This window comes from Podarcis bocagei (genome assembly GCF_964188305.1).
Source record: "Podarcis bocagei genome assembly, chromosome: 2".
Classification (NCBI taxonomy): Eukaryota; Metazoa; Chordata; class Lepidosauria; order Squamata; family Lacertidae; genus Podarcis; species Podarcis bocagei.
In genome coordinates, this window is record NC_138126.1 from 19,382,503 (window position 1) to 19,399,336 (window position 16,834).

Consider the following 16,834-nt stretch of genomic DNA (forward strand, 5'->3'; position numbering starts at 1 on the left):
CTGTTTCTGATTTGATCCCGGATTGTCTCACTTTCCCCTAGGGTTTAGTAGCGGGGTTCTCTCCCTCCAAACAAACTATAACAATTGGTTTAGGGTGGGATTGCTAAGGTCAAATGTACTGCTACTCCCGCTCCAAAAAGGCTCTCATGCTGATTGTGCAAACAGTTCTGCCCCTGAGCCATGTAGTATGAAATGGTGGCCTTGTTGTTGTTGTTGTTTAGTCGTTTAGTCGTGTCCGACTCTTCGTGACCCCCTGGACCAGAGCATGCCAGGCACTCCTGTCTTCCACTGCCTCCCGCAGTTTGGTCAAACTCATGCTGGTAGCTTCGAGAACACTATCCAAACATCTCGTCCCCTTTCCCAACATCAGGGTCTTTTCCAGGGAGTCTTCTCATGAGGTGGCCAAAGTATTGGAGCCTCAGCTTCAGGATCTGTCCTTCCAGTGAGCACTCAGGGCTGATTTCCTTCAGAATGGAGAGGTTTGATCTTCTTGCAGTCCATGGGACTTTCATGAAGTGTAAATCAGAAGCGACAGCGAACTATCGTGGGGCATGAAAGGGGACTCTCTAACAGAAAAGGGACAGGGAGAAAAGGAATTCTAGCACGAAAAGGTGGAAGTTTGGATTTTCTGTGCAGGTCGGCTTGTGGAGGAGAGATTTGCCCTCTCTCCCTCTCTCCACAGCGTCTCCCACCTGTTTCCCCTTCGGCAGCAGTTGCCACACGCAGGCAAAGCCCACACCTCACAACTGTCTGGGACACACAGTTGTCTCTTTCTGGGAGCTGTGGAAACAGTTGTCACCCACAGTATCTGTGAATCAAGGCCGGCAGAGTCGAGGAAGCCCTTGGGGTAGGTCTGGATTAAAACCCCTCTCCTCTTTGGTACATGCAGAAGGCGGGTGAGCGGCACCGGGAAATAATTTAAGAAATCGATTTCAACTGTGGAAGGCATGAAAAGCACAAAAAATGGCATGATAAGAGCAGAGAAGCAGCTAGCAATCCCAGGAGCCTTTGCACTGACCTCTGAGGCCTGTGGAGAGTTGGGAGTTTGAGAAAAGAGGTTTGGTGGGAGCAATCGTGGTGGAGTTGGGCGGATTTTTGTGGATTTTTGGCAGAGGAAAACCGAGAGCCACCATTGCCATAGTTCATGCCAGTCTGGTAAGTGCTTTCGGTTTGTTTGTTTGTTTTTAAAAGGGGTTTTCTAGGGATTCCAGAAGTTTAGAGAGTGCTTACAGGGCTTTTGAGATGATATATGTGATTTCACGCTTACGGGAGACGCCTGTAAATATATTTGGGCTGCACTTCAATGTACAAGTCTGTCCCTTAAGAAAAAAAAGGGGGCCTCTAATCCAAAGACTGAAACGGGGACCTCAAAAGGAGAAGAGAAGGAGGAGGCAACTACTGTAGTCAAGGGTAACTAGTAAAGAATAGGGAAAAGTGCCACATTATTTGCTAACAGGCCTGGCAGCAGAGTTTTGCTGGGAAACAGGGATTTCTAAGAGCTTGTGGGGAGGGCAAACTACATCCTAGATTCACACAGCCCTTAACAGAAGCTCTCTGAGCAGCTACCACTTAATTAAAACATCTGAAACAAAACTGCGACTCCCAGCCCGTGAAACATAAGTTTTCTCTCAGCCTCCACCTGATGTCCCGGCACCAAAATGCTCGCTTCTATCCGCCACCCCCATTCAACCCAAATTTACCCTTCCTGCAGAAAATCTGATTGTAGAATAAGCCTGTTTCTAGCAGTCCACTTGCAATATTAAGTTCCTGCCTGGGAGCAACAAGGGTGTGTGTGTGTGTGTGTGTGTGTTCAACAGCCGCTGACATGTTGACTGACTGCAGAGTCTGGAATCTGGAACGGCTTTCAAAGGGCAACATTTTGTGTCAGGGCCCACTTGTAAGATTTCTGTCTGAGATAACTGCCTCCCCCTCTACTGTGTGTTAGTGCATGTTTTACATTTTTGGAGCCTTTTAGTCATTCTTCCGGAACAATGGAAACAAAACACTTGTCGTGAGATGCTTGTTGTGAGATGCACAAGGACAAGACCTTTCCCATATAGATCTTTGGCTGAAAGGCTGCTCCATGTTATCTCACAACTGGAGTGCCCTGAAAATGTTAAAACACTTAAGATTTCTCCAGATGTCGAGACCTGGGCAGCACAGTGCACTTTTGAATTATATTGCATCACTTATTGTCTTGTGGCTATTTAAAAATCTGTAAACTACATCTCTGCGCTCTTAAATACGTGATTTGTACCTTAGGTTTTTTGTCTCGTTATATCCAGTAGTTTGTTTTGTCTGTTTCTTAGATAATTTGAGACTCTCCCTCCGCTGTGTGCGCCAAGGTTTCCCCGTAGTCAGAGATTTCTGTTTCGTTTCAGTCCTTTAGAGCAGTTTTGTCTCTCCCTGTAATTTCCAGAAGTGGAATAAATCATGTCGTCTTTGCCTGCTGAATTTGCATGACATAAGCAAGCTGCAGAATTCAGCTTTGATCTTGCAGAATCAGTCTGATGTAGAGCTGACAGTTTTAACAAGAAGGGCAACACACAAAGCACATACGGTAGTTAAATTAGGCAGCGTACACACCGTGCATTTAAGGCACATGACTCCCCCTCCCAAAGAATCTTGGGAACTGTAGTTTGCTAAGAGCCCTGGGGATTACAGCTTTGCAAGAGGTAAATTTCCCAGGATTCCTGGAGGGAAGTCTTATTCTTTAAATGCATTGCATGTATGCAGCCTTAGAGGTGGAAGTAATATATTTTGCACATACAGTGGTGCCCCGCAAGACGAATGCCTCGCAAGACGGAAAACTCGCTAGACGAAAGAGTTTTCCATTTTGGAGGTGCTTCGCAAAACGAATCTCCTATGGGCTTGCTTCGCAAGACAACAATGTCTTGCGAGTTCCTGCTGGTTTTTTTCCCTTCCCCCCCATTTTTCTAAGCCGCTAAGCCGCTTATCAGCTGATCCGATCAGCAGATAAGCCGCTAAAAGGCGCTAAAAGCCGCTAATCCGCTAATCTGTCAATGGGCTTGCTTCGCAAGACAAAAAAACTGCTGGACGAAGAGAATCACAGAACGGATTCTTTTCGTCTTGCGAGGCACCACTGTATTCTGAAGTCCACCCCTTCCTCTTGGAAGGCACTGCAGCAGCTGGATTGTGACTGTCCGTCCATTTCTGTCCATCTAGTGGCAGTCAGGAAACTTTGGACAGCAGAGACACCCTAGCTACAGACTTGGTTATCAGGGACTAATAACAGGGTAGCTTGAGGTGTAGCAACAGAAAAACCAATTGAAATATACTTGGAGTCAAGTGTGAATTTCATGCTCTTTATTCAGCTTGTACAGTGGTACCTCTGGTTAAGTACTTAATTCGTTCTGGAGGTCCGTACTTAACCTGAAACTGTTCTTAACCTGAAGCACCATTTTAGCTAATGGGGCCTCCTGCTGCCGCCGCGCCGCCAGGGCACGATTTCTGTTCTCATCCTGAAGCAAAGTTCTTAACCTGAAGCACTATTTCTGGGTTAGCAGAGTCTGTAACCTGAAGCATATGTAACCCGAGGTACCATGTAGTAGCAATGAATGAAACTTTCTCCAAAACATCTAGCTATATATACCTGTACATTATTTACACAATGGGCCCCGCGTGATTGGCTAATTACAGGTTGCTCCTGTAGGCCAATCAGGTTGCGGATTCATTTCCTCCAGAAGCCTGATTGGCTGCTCCTGCAGGCAATTAAGGTTGCTGATTCACTTCCACCTAGAGCTGGATTGGGTGGCTCCTGTGGACCAATCAGACTGCTGCATTCTGGATCCTATTGTTCTAGGATTCAGCTCAGTACATAACACCAATGCTTTAATTTCCCTCCATATCAATACTGGCTTCAGCCAAGGTGATCCCATCATGCTTGGGCAGACAAGGAGGAAAACCTGAAGGCCTGGCTGTGGGTGGTAACAGTGGGTCAAAGGAACACCTAAGGTGAGGGGGCACCAGCAGAAAATCTTGTTTTAAAATTTTATTACCTGCCCTTCACCAGCAGGTCCCAAGGCACGACATAAGCAAGCTGCAGAGTTCAGCTTTGATCTTGTAGACTCAGTCTGATGTAGTTTTAACAAAAAGAGCAACACAAGGTGGGTTGCGACAATATAATTCAGAATTAGAAACAGATTACTGGCACAGGAATTGGGTGGACTCTGAAAACCCAGCTGTCGAAGAGTAAAGAGGTGAGTCTTCAGCATTTGCCAAAAGCTGGGCAGTGAAGAAGCCAGACGGGCCCCTATAGGGAGGGAATTACACAACTTTAGGGGGTATCACAGACATTGCCCTCTCCTGTCGTCCTCCCCAACTTCTGCAGAACTACCAAGAAGGCCCCCCTCTGCTGATCATAACAGTCAGGAGGCGGTCTTTCAAATTTTGGGGGCCGAAGTCATTTGGTGCTTTAGACACTAGTTTGAGCACCTTAAATAGGACCCAGAATTAGATTCAATTTTCATAAAATGGAATCGTCCTGCAATATACGCCCTTCTCCGAATCTTGCGATGCAGTACTCCAGCCAAGTAATGTGTATAAAAATGCATACATTCGGGGAAAGTGTGACCAAAAATGCATACTATTAGTGAAAATAGAACATGCGTAATAAAATATGTTTAATTAGGAAAGCTTGCTTTGCAGAAATGTCCAGATTGGGGGAGAGCTGCAGACAAAAATGTGTACATGACCCGCCTTAACTGAAAATTAATTAAAATAAAATAGCGTATTGGGGAGCGATCTGCATTAAAATGCCGGTGAATTTTCATGAGGACTTAGAAACAGGAAGTTGCAAACCGATTTGGAAATGTGGAGATCTGAACACCAGTCGCTGCTGATGAACATGGAGTCTCCATTTAGCATTTGCCATTGGCCGAGGCTGCTTCTAGGGCTTTGTCCAATCCCCTTATAAACAGAGGCTCCAAAGCAGGCACAGGCAAACTCGGCCCTCCAGATGTTTTGGGACTACAACTCCCATCATCCCTGACCACTGGCCCTGTTAGCTAGGGATGATGGGAGTTGTAGTCCCAAAACATCTGGAGGGCCGAGTTTGCCTATGCCTGCTCCAAATGGACAGTCTCATTTGGGGGCGACCTTCGTCCCCAGCGCCTCTCTCCTGCTGCAAATTGTCTGCATGCTGCTCAGTGCGTTGGGATGGAGGAACATGGGCGACTCGCTTAGGACAGCAGCAGCCCAGTAACTTTATCCCCGTGCTTGGCGCATTCTTGGCTGTGCACACTGGCTCCAGGCGGGTGTCACCCGAGCTCCTTGCTTCCCCAGCCAGGGCAGCGGACTGTTTACTCCAGGCAAGCCTAGCTGCGTATTATTAGCTCTCTCTGGTTTCTTGTTTGCATTTGAAGATGCGAAGGTCATGGCTGGAAAAGACACATTAGGTCATGTCTCAGCCATCTCTTTCTCCCCCGCAAATCCTCACAGTCCATTCCTGATAGGTGGCTGTGGAGACTTTGTAGTCAGGGCTGTTGGCTTCCTTAGGGAAGGGAGAGCGGTGCCTGAGTGGTTAGGCAAGGCCGGCCCACCCAGGAGGCAAGGTGAGGCGACTGCCTCAGGCGACATGATTCACAGGGGCGGCAGATCCAGCCTCCAAGGAATGCATTGTCCACCACTGCTGCTGCTGTAGCAATGACTGTGGTACGCTCCTTGGAGGCCAGATCTGCTGTCTCAATGCCTCATTTTGCTGAACGGGAGGCACTGCTGGTCTCCTGCCACTCTTAGGGAGGAATTGGTGTGTTGGGCTGAGCTCTGGGGTCTGCACTCAGCATGATTCAGAGCAGGTCCCTTTCCCTCTTTAATTCCCACTTCAACATCTGGCAAGATTGATCCTGAAATATGCTTGGAGTTGAGTGTGAATTTCATGCTCTTTATTCAGCTCATAGTAGCAACGTACGAAACTTTCCCCAAAACGTCTAGCTATATATACATTATTTACACAATGGGCCCCGCGTGATTGGCTAATTCCGGGCTGCTCCCGTAGGCCAATCAGGTTGCGGATTCACTTCCTCCAGAAGCCTGATTGGCTGCTCTTGCAAGCCAATCAGGTCGCTGATTCACTTCCACCTGGAGCTGGATTGGGTGGCTCCTGCAGACCAATTAGACTGCTGCATTCTGGGTCCTATTGTTCTAGGATTCAGCTCAGTACAGAACACCTCCGATTCCCTCCCTGTGTCCACTTCTGGGCGCCACAATTTAAGATGTTTGTTGACAAGCTGGAACGTGTGCAGAGGAGGGCAACCAAGATGACCCAGGGTCTGGAAACCAAGCCTTATCAGGAATGGTTGAAGAAGAAGAAGAGTTTGGATTTGATATCCCGCTTTATCACTACCCGAAGGAGTCTCAAAGCGGCTAACATTCTCCTTTCCCTTCCTCCCCCACAACAAACACTCTGTGAGGTGAGTGGGGCTGAGAGACTTCAAAGAAGTGTGACTGGCCCAAGGTCACCCAGCAGCTGCGTGTGGAGGAGCGGGGAAGCGAACCCGGTTCCCCAGATTACGTGACTACCGCTCTTAACCACTACACCACACTGACTCTCAGTGTGAGGGAATCGGGTTTGCCTAGCCTGGGAAAAGAGGAAGCTGAGAGGAGATACGATAGCCATCTTCAGAGATCTAAAGGGCTGTCACATGGTGTAGGATGGAGCAAGCTTGTTTTCTCCTGCTCCGGAGGGTACAACTTGAACCAATGGCTTCAAAATACAATAAAGGAGATTCGGATCAAACATCAGGAAGAACTTTCTGATATTAAGAGATGTTTCACAGCGAAAGGGACTCACTCGGGAGGTTGTAGCCTCTCCTTCCTTGGAGGTTTTTAAGCAGAGGTTGGACGGCCACCTGTCATGGCTGCTTTAGTTGAGATTCCTGTATTGCAGGGGGTTGGACTAGATGACCGTTGGGGTCCCTTTGAACTCTACAATGATTCTATTCCCGATGTAGCTCTTCACTGCCTCCTTGTTGCAAGTGTAGATCTCCCCCCCCACCCTTGTTCCTGATGTAGATCTCCATTCATTCCATTTTTTCTTATGGTCGGGGTATGTGTGGCATTTTGGGGCTTGCTGCAGCTCCCAAAATGTTAGAAGGAGAAGGGTTTGGGAAGTGCGTCTTCTGAAGGAGGACCTGGGATGTTGTTGGTGGAGGGGCAAGCGGAGGAAAAAGCTCAAGGTAAAATGCTCAATAAACATGTCATCTGCAAGAGTGACCTCTCTCTCTCTCCCAGCAAGAGATAAGACCCTGCAGCCTTGTATCGCAGAGGCAGGCTTCCTTTAATCTTTGTGTGCTTATCGGGCCAAAGGCAAATGGAGTGTGAACAGAAAATGTTGAGACTATAGAAAATCCCATGGAAAGGAAGGGAGAAGGAAACCAAAGAAGAAAATGAGCGACGATCTGGATCGGCCATCCTATTTCCCACCCTTTTCCTCTCATGCATGGAGATTCGTTATTTCACTTCCATGTTCCCATGTTAGTAACATCTGTTGCAGTAAGGACATCTTGCTGTAAAGAGCCTTGAGGCACTTAAAAAAAAATCAAAATATTATTATTATTAATAATATATTTATTATTTATACCTCACCCATCTGGCTGGGTTTCCCCAGCCACTCTGGGCGGCTCCCAACAGAATATTAAACATAATATAATATAAAACATAAAACGATAAAAACTTCCTAATACAGGGCTGCCACCAGATATCTTCTAAAAGTCAGATAGTTGTTTGTTTATTTGAAACCAGAAGGGAGGGCATTCCACAGGGAGGGCACCACCACCGAGAAGGCCCTCTGCCTGGTTCCCTGTAACTTCGCTTCTCGCAGTGAGGGAACTGCCAGAAGGCCCTTGGTGCTGGACCTCAGTGTCTGGGCTGAACAATGGGGGTGAAGATGCTCCTTCAGGCATATTATGGCATAAGCTTTTGTGGACTAGGGTTCACTTGATCTTTGTGTGATGAAAAACTGAATAATTTGTTAGTTTTTAAAGTTGTTCTCTGTGCCAGTTTGATTCATTCTGCTTTCCCTGAATCAATGTTAAAGGACTGTGACATACGCAGCGGACAAAATGCTCCTCTTGGAGGGAGTGGTTTGAATCTAAACTGCTTTCTCCAGATGGACTTCAAAGAGGCTCCCTTTCACCGCCAATCAGCTGATTGACAGTTACAGTGACCTCCTTTAGAGATCAGCAGATGGGAATGACCAAACATCATTATAATGTAAGGTTATTGACAGGTGAGTGGTCCCACTCTCCTGTCACAGTTGGTCTGTGGGGAAATTAGGGATATTGTGGACCAGGAAGATTGACAAAGGAGTGCCTCAGATTTACCACCCAACCTTTCCTTGTTGAGTACTGTCAACTAATTTAAGATGTACTGAAACTTGCCATTCTGAGAGGTTGTTTTGGTCCTGCTTCCAGCAGATGTTGAGGTGAGATTCTGATGTGGAGGTAACAGCACCAAGAAACTATCGCTAGCTTAACTGTCATGGCTTCTCCTAAAGAATTCTGGGAAATCTAGTCTGGCGAGGCTGCTGATAACCCACGACAGGGCTGCAGGTTCTTCGGAGACAGGGAATGGTTTGTTGACCTCTTCCAGTCTGTAGTTTACAGATGACCAGTGTTTTTTTCCTGGGGGGATGCAGGGGTACTGAAATATACTCAGAGTCGCAAAGTGGTTTCATGCTCTTTATTCAGCTCATAGTGGTGAGGAGGAATGAATGAAAGTCCCCTCAAAGTATCTGCTTTATATACATTATTTACACAATGGGCTGCACATGATTGGTTAATTCTGGAATTCTACTGTGGGCCAATCAGGTTGTGGATTCACTTATATCTGGAGCATGATTGGGTGGTTCCTGCCAACCAATCATACTGCTGCATTGTTCTTGGACCAATCAGACTGCTGCATTCTGAATCCTATTGTTCTAGGACCAATCAGACTGCTGTAATTTGGATCCTATTGTTCTAGGACCAATCAGACTGCTGCAGTTTGGATCCTATTCAACTCAGTACATAACAGGTACACATACCCCTAAACATTTTGTGAATATGATACGATACAATAATCTTTATTGTCATTGTCCCATACAGAACAATGAAAATGTAAAAATCTACACCAGACATTCAGAAACCAACAAGCCTGCTATCCCAGCTATCCCAGCCTGGTTAACCCCCTAGAAACTCTGATACCCCATAATTATATACAATATACTCCCATAGAGACTAACCTTACACTGTGTTTAAAACCAAAATCGCATTTGGATAGAAACTGTTTCTTAGGTGGCTAGCCCTAGTCTTTATAACCCTGTACCTTCTTCCAGAAGGCAGAAACTGAAAGAGATAATTTCTGGGGTGCACACTATTTTGCACTATCTCTGCAGCTTTCTTGTGACTCCTGGAAGCATAGATTTGATCTTTTGTCCATTTACTGTATTTATTTTCCACGAAAATGGTGATTTTCTTGAGTCAAAAGGAGAGTACACCTAAACATTTATTTTTTTTAAAAAAAGAAAAATAGCTCTGCATGTGATGGCCCTGGTTATTCCACCTTCTACAAAACGCAGCCAGGAGGAGACTTGCGAGGAAGGTTTCAGCTCTTTTTAAAAAAACAGATTAACCAAAGCTCCTAGCCCCAGCACCTTTTTATCAGCTGGGCACCACACTTCTTCCTGAGGGAGCGGAAAACAATATCCCTTTGTGGCTGCCCATCTCTACCCAGCATGCAAAGGGTTTCAGGTCAGGCTTTCTCCCATCACCTTCCTTAGTCGCTTCTGTCGACAGGCCCATCTGCAAAACTGTGCGATTTGATTAGCGGCTATATGTTTTGGGCAAGAGAGAGATACTGCAACATTTCGCACCTGGGGGTGAAATATTTCAGAGTCTTTCTTTGTAGATACTCTCCCCAACCCTTCCTCCAAGTTGCATGGCCGTTTTCATCCTGTTTCTGAGGGCCTTGCAGGACACCAGGGCTCTCCAGGAACCGAGAGAGCCATGGCTGATTAGGACCTACTTCACTGCCTCTAAGGAAGGTTGTTGTTTTCTAGTATCTGCCCTTGAAAATCGCTGTCCCTACTGTTTCCTTTTGGAACAGCAATGGGGGATAGCTTTGAACACTATTACTGTTTCATAATTGCGAAACTGCCCTGGAAAAAACGGGACAGCCTGTGTGGTTTTTTTTTTTTGCTTGAGGTTGTGGTGGCCATTTTGGGTACCATGCTCTTGCACTCTTTTGTGCTGTGCTGTTGTCCCCCCAAAAGCGCTTTTTCTGGGGCCACGATCTCACACATCACCCCCAAAGGTGTGTTTTGGGGTGTCACGTGAGACCGTGCCCCCCAAAAAGTACGGGGGGGGGCAGGTTGAGAGCATGGCGTGGGTCACGTGATTCGCCCGGAAGCATGTCCCAGAAGACCCCCGTCCCGGGGTCCGATCAGAAAAAGTTGGACAGTATGCTGTTTGTTAGATTCCGTAGTCTTCAAGGTGTCCAAGCTACTTACATTTAAAAACCGATCGGAAGGTTGGCAGTTCGATTCCCCATGATGGGGTGAGCTCCCATTGCTCTGTCCCTGCTCCTGCCAACCTAGCAGCTTAAAAGCACACCAGCGCAAGTAGATTAATAGGTACCACTGCAGTGGGAAGGAAAATGGCATTTCTGTGAGCTCTGGCTTCTGTCATGGTGTTCCATTGAGCCAGAAGTGGTTTAGTCACGGTGGCCACATGACCTGGAAAAGCTAGCTGTGGACAAACGCGGTCTCCCTCAGCCTGGAAGCAAGATGAGCGCCGCAATCCCATAGTCACCTTTGACTGGACTTAACCATCCAGTGGTCCTTTACCTTTACCTTTTACCTTTAATATTGCCAAGTCTTTCCACCAACCTTGCCAGTTTCACTGTGTGTGTGTGTGTGTGTGTGTGTGTGTGTGTGTGTGTGTGTGGCAGGAGGGATGGGCTGTAGAAAGGGCCAGGATTACTCACCATCAGACTATCACTAACTTTTTAACTAAGCACTTTATTTTATTTAATGAAATTAATATACTGCTTTATTGTAAGAAATCCTCTAAGCCAGTGGTTCCCAATGAGCTAAGTTCTGCAGACCCCCTGTTCTTCAGAAAGCCAAGCCACGGACGCCCGACTTTTGACAACTGTCATACCTCTATATTCATTTTTGTTATGTGACTGGACCTCCTGGGATTCTGCTGACCACCAATGGGAACTCCTACTCCAAGAGATTTACACAAGTGTAAAATAAAATGCTAATATTATAGATAAAAGCAGTTAAAATCAGGTATATATATTCAAAAGATGATTAGCAGCAGCTAAAAATAAAACACATGTAAGTTCTACATTTCTGGATAGGCTTGCCTGAACAAAAATGTTTCAAGCAGGCGCAGAAAAGAGTACGAGGAAGGTGCTTGCCTGATGGCAATAGGCAGGGAGTTCCAAAGCAACAAAATATTGCAATAAAATATTGCTTTATGACAGGTGCAGAACAGACATTGTATGACACCTGTAACACTGCCACTTCTGAGTGGGCATATATGGGGCAAGGTGATCCTACAAGTAAACGGCCTCGGTCCAGTATACCTGAAGGAGCGTCTCCACCGCCATCGTTCTGCCCAGACACTGAGGTCCAGCGCCGAGGGCCTTCTGGTGGTTCCTCGTTATGAGAAGCCAAGTTACAGGGAACCAGGCAGAGGGCCTTCTTGGTAGTGGCACCCGCCCTGTGGAACACCCTCCCACCAGATGTCGAAGAGAAAAATAACTACCAAGTTTTTAGAAGACATCTGAAGGCAGCCCTGTTTAGGGAAGCTTTTAATGTTTAATAGGTTATTGTATTTTAGTGTTCTGTTGGAAGCCGCCCAGAGTGGCTGGGGTATTATTATAAGTAAAGTAGTCCTAAGCTGTTAGGGACTTTATATACTAATCCTAACACCTTGGACTTGTCCCAGTACTAGAACCAAGCAGCGGGAATTGCAGAGAAGCAGATTTCTGGTAAAATGTAAAAGGATCTTCCTAATAGCATGTGCTGTTCGACAGGAGAAAAGACTGCCTTGGGAGGTGGTGGGCTCATTCAGCGTCCGGACTTTGGCTGTGTACACACCATATCTTTGAAGCTAGGGTTGCCATACATCTGGACATATCTGAGATTTGGCTGTCAGAAATAACATCTGGACGGAATTTCCAGAAATCGGTACAAATGTCTGGGAAAATCTGGGTGTAAGGCAACCCATATGGGAAATTTTGATTTTCGGGGGCGAATGTTCTTTAAAATAGCTTAAATATTTCCAGTTTGGGAGAGATTTTGCAACAACTTTGCCCCCCCTCCCAGCTCAACTTTTGTCTCTGGATTTTCACTTTTTGAAATACAGCAACCTGATTTGAAGCGCACTCATAGCACATTATTTTGCTCAAAGGCTTCTGGGTCCTGTATAGTTTAACTCTCACAGCGCTACAGTTCCCTGCAGCTCTTAACAAACTACAATGCCCAGAATTCTTTGACAGGGGAAATGTTTCTCAAATGTGCTTTAAAAGTTTGGTGTGTGTAAGAAATGAGCAAGAGATGATTTCCTAGGGTTGCCATATTTCAAGAGGTAAAAATCCAGAAACAAAAAGTTGTCGAGCTTTTTTAGGGCAATCACCCATTAGGCCCTCTGCCCGAGCCTGAACCAGAGCTGTCCGTGCACACACACACAAAATTTAAACCCAAAATCCAGAACATCTGCTTTAAAATGTAAAATTCCCCCTAGATGGGCATGTAGGACTCCTGAAAGAGGACGAGTCCAGGAATTCCAGGACCTATGGCAACCCTAATTTCTGTGTTCCTGGATTTCTGGGAATGGAGTTGAGAGATGACTTAACTTGGGGAGGAAACAGTAAAGACCTGATGAAGAGAGCACAGCAGAGGTTATATTTTCTGAGAATCCTCCGGAAAAATAATCTCTCAAAGGACTGATATTTATCGATCGATAAAGATTATTGATCGATCAAAGGAGCTAAGATTCTTAGATTCTGTGTTTGAAGCCTGATAAGGCCCAGAGTGACGCAGCCTGATAAGACCTGTGTGTGTGTGTGTGTGTGTGTGTGTGTGTGTGTGTGTGTGTGTGCAGACTGTATAGGATTAGAAAGTGGGATCATGACAGTGATACATTGGTGTCTCCTGGTATTGATATGGCAGTGGGCATCTGAGCAATCTCTGAATAATTCAATAGCAGGTTCTCTCCCCGGACGTCGAGCTGTGCTGCAATCATGCCAGATGGGCCATTTTGCAACCCCGGTGGTGAATAATGAATGAATAAGCCCCTGATAATGAGGACGCCATCGGCCCCGTGGGAGGAGAGAAGGAGAGAGCGGGAGACAAAGGCAGATGAGGCTGCTGGTGCCTCTGAATCAGGGGGAATAAGGAGGAAAAGCAAGGCCGCTCCTTCCTTCTCCCTTGCGCAAATCCTGCACCCAGCACCTTGCCTAAGCCTGGGAACGAAATCAAGACTTGCTTCATCCAGAATCAGCTATAGCTGAGAAATGCTGGTTCCCAAGCAAAGAGAGTCACAGTACGATCCTCTTAGAGGGTTGCTTCTGCCTAAGGCAGGGGTCAGCAAACTTTTTCAGCAGGGGGCCGGTCCACTGTCCCTCAGACCTTGTGGGGGGCTGGACTATATTTTGAAGGAAAAAAATGAACGAATTCCTATGCCCCACAAATAACCCAGAGATGCATTTTAAATAAAAGCACACATTCTACTCATGTAAAAACACGCTGATTCTTGGACCATCTGCGGGCCGGATTTAGACGGCGATTAGGCCGGATCCAGCCCCCGGGCCACCAGCAGCTGCCTATCGCCTGCCCAATTGCCGCTGCAACAGCAAATCACATGCATTTCCGCATCCACCAATCACATGCACTGCCACTGCTGACAATCTCCAGCTGGCGGCAGGAACCAATCACCCGTCCCCCCTCCCAGCACGACCCGTGTATAAGACGACCCCAATTTTTAAACATTACTTTCACGGAAAAAATCCTCGTCTTATACACGGAAAAGTACGGTAATTCTTTATTGTGGTTGATAAGTGCAACTGTTTAATTATTTTCTGATTTGTAGTTTTACTGTTCACTGATTCTGATGGATTGTTGAATGTTGCTTTGTTTGATATGAAGTTGTTTATTTTAAAGTTATTGCGACTTTTTATATTGGATCAGATTGTTATTGTTTGATGTTTTATTTTGCTTTCATATGTGTTGGAAGCCGCCCAGAGTGGCTGGGGCAACCCAGCCAGAAGGGCGGGGTATAAATAAATATTATTATTATCATTAGTATTATTAGTATTAGTATTATTAAATCAGCACTTTGAATCTCGCTTAGGAGCATGGTGGTAAGCTTACAGTCCAATCTACATTCTCTCTCTCTCGTTCTCTTCTATTATTATTACAGTGCTACCTTGGTTGTCGAACTTAATTTATTCTGGGAATCTGGTTGACTCCCGAAACTGTTCAAAAACCAAGGCACGGCTTCCGATTGGCTACAGAAGCTTCCTGCACTCAATTGGAAGCCACGTCGGATGTTCGGCTTCCAAAAAACGTTCGCAAACCTGAAGACTCACTTCTGGGTTTGTGGTGTTTCGTAGCCAATTTGTTCAGGACCCAAGCCGTTCGACAACCAAGGTACCACTGTATTATTATTTTTTGAATTTATATACAGTGGTACCTCAGGTTAAGTACTTAATTCGTTCCGGAGGTCCGTTCTTAACCTGAAACTGTTCTTAACCTGAAGCACCACTTTAGTTAATGGGGCCTCCCGCTGCTGCCGCGCCGCCGGAGCACGATTTCTGTTCTCATCCTGAAGCAAAGTTCTTAACCTGAGGTACTATTTCTGGGTTAGCGGAGTCTGTAACCTGAAGCGTCTGTAACCTGAAGCATCTGTAACCTGAGGTACCACTGTACCACCCTATACCTGGAGGTCTCAGGGCGCTTCCCGGAACAGAATCAGAATATAAAACCACAAAATATATAATCAAAATCAAAACAACACAACACACACACATTGCTGGAGTGCTTTGAGCAGCACAGACCATGCAATTTTGTTTCCGTCTGTTGGAAAACCATTATATGTACCTGACTTGTCTGTCTTTCTCAAGAAGCTGAATGTGTATGATTCATGGGGGTTTGTTGGGGCCTGCAATAGCTCTAGCATTCAGCTATACCCAAGCAGAAAAACTGGACAAACAAGAAACATGAGACTCAGATGAAATGGAATAAAACCAGAGACAGAAGAGAAACAACGAAGTGTTTTGAAATGCTTTGAGAACTCAGGCCGTGTACACATCACACATCCAAGTCTCTTTTAAAGCACATCACCCTCCTTCACAGAACTACAATTCTCAGCACCCTCAGCAAACTACAGTTCCCGGGTTTGTTTGGCGGGCTGTGCTTTCAATGTATCTACTCAGTAGACCCACTAAATTAGGACTAAGCCCCACTGATTTCAGTGGGGGTTTACTCCCAGGTAAATGGAGCAACTGCAGCCTCATCTGACACCTCCAATGCAATTGCAAGGATGGGAGCAAATAATAATAATAATAATAATAATAATAATAATAATAATAATAATAAATAATAATAATAATTTTATTGTCATTGCCCCCTCTCGGGGACAACGAAATTCATGGAAACCAGTGAAATTTCCTTCTGAGGAAAAGTGCTCCATCTCCAGGTTGAAAGTTTTCAATTCTTTTTGCAAATGAAAATGTGAATTTCACTTCCACTGATTTCAATCAGGCTGGATTACAGCCTGCCGGAGTAGAAGTTAATTTGCTCGTCAAAATTCTAATATGTAAATGTTGCTGATTCTCATACTCTGAACGATCAACTCTTGCGCTAGGTTTGCATGTCTTTGACGCCCAGTTCTGCCTGAATTGCATATCTGACACCTGACAATAGGGGTTTGAAACTCTAGAGGAGGCATGCAATAGCAGTTAGTATTTGACAGGAGTGATAGCTGGCGGGGGGGGGGGGGAGCAGTGTGTGCTGACATATCATAAGCCAAGTGACCGGCTAAGCATGATTTCTAGTGTAACAAGAGAACACACATTTCTAGTGGTTGACAGAAGGGACACAAAAGTTATTGAGCTTTTTAAAGTTGTGCCCAAAGTTGTTGAGCTGTTTTTAAGGAAATTTGATGGCTGAATCCCGGCAATGTCCGGAAAATTCCTTTGGTTTAGCCAGTGCTTCCTGGGGGTACGCATACCCCTAAACATTTTGTGAATCTTTGTACTTTTGTCCACTTACTGTATTTATTTTTCCTGATTCGAACTATAAAATGATTTTCTTGAGTCAAAAGGAGAGTACCCCTAAACATATATTATTATTATTTTTAAAAAGCAGTGGGTTTAGCAAAACCAGACTAAATTTTGCAAAGATATATTTTAAAGAAATGGTAGGGGAAAAAATACAGTGGTACCTCTGGTTATATACACTTTAGGTTACATATGCTTCAAGTTACAGACTCCGCTAACCCAGAAATATTACCTCAGGTTAAGAACTTTGCTTCCGGATGAGAACAGAAATCATGCTCCGGCAGCGCAGCAGCAGCAGAAGGCCCCATTAGCTAAAGTGGTGCTTCAGGTTAAGAACAGTTTCAGGTTAAGAACGGACCTCTGGAACGAATTACGTACTTAACCTGAGGTACCACTGTAATTCAAAATAGAAAACATGTGGCTATTCTTCATCTGGCTAATTTGATCCATCTTTTCTTCTTCACACAGAATTTGAAACACAGTGGTACCTCAGGTTACAGACGCTTCAGGTTACAGACGCTTCAGGTTACAGACTCTGCTA

At 45.5% G+C, this 16,834-nt stretch overlaps 1 protein-coding gene across 1 annotated transcript in view; it reads left to right on the forward strand.

Annotated features, from left to right (window-relative positions):
- Nucleotides 1–862: 862 nt before the first annotated feature.
- The window catches only part of DDR1 (discoidin domain receptor tyrosine kinase 1), a 106,225-nt gene continuing 90,253 nt past the window's right edge, over nt 863–16,834 (forward strand). Inside the window, exon 1 of the mRNA XM_081181913.1 lies at nt 863–1,155. The gene's annotated coding sequence lies outside the window, so the exon portion shown is untranslated. The remainder of the gene's footprint in view (nt 1,156–16,834) is intronic.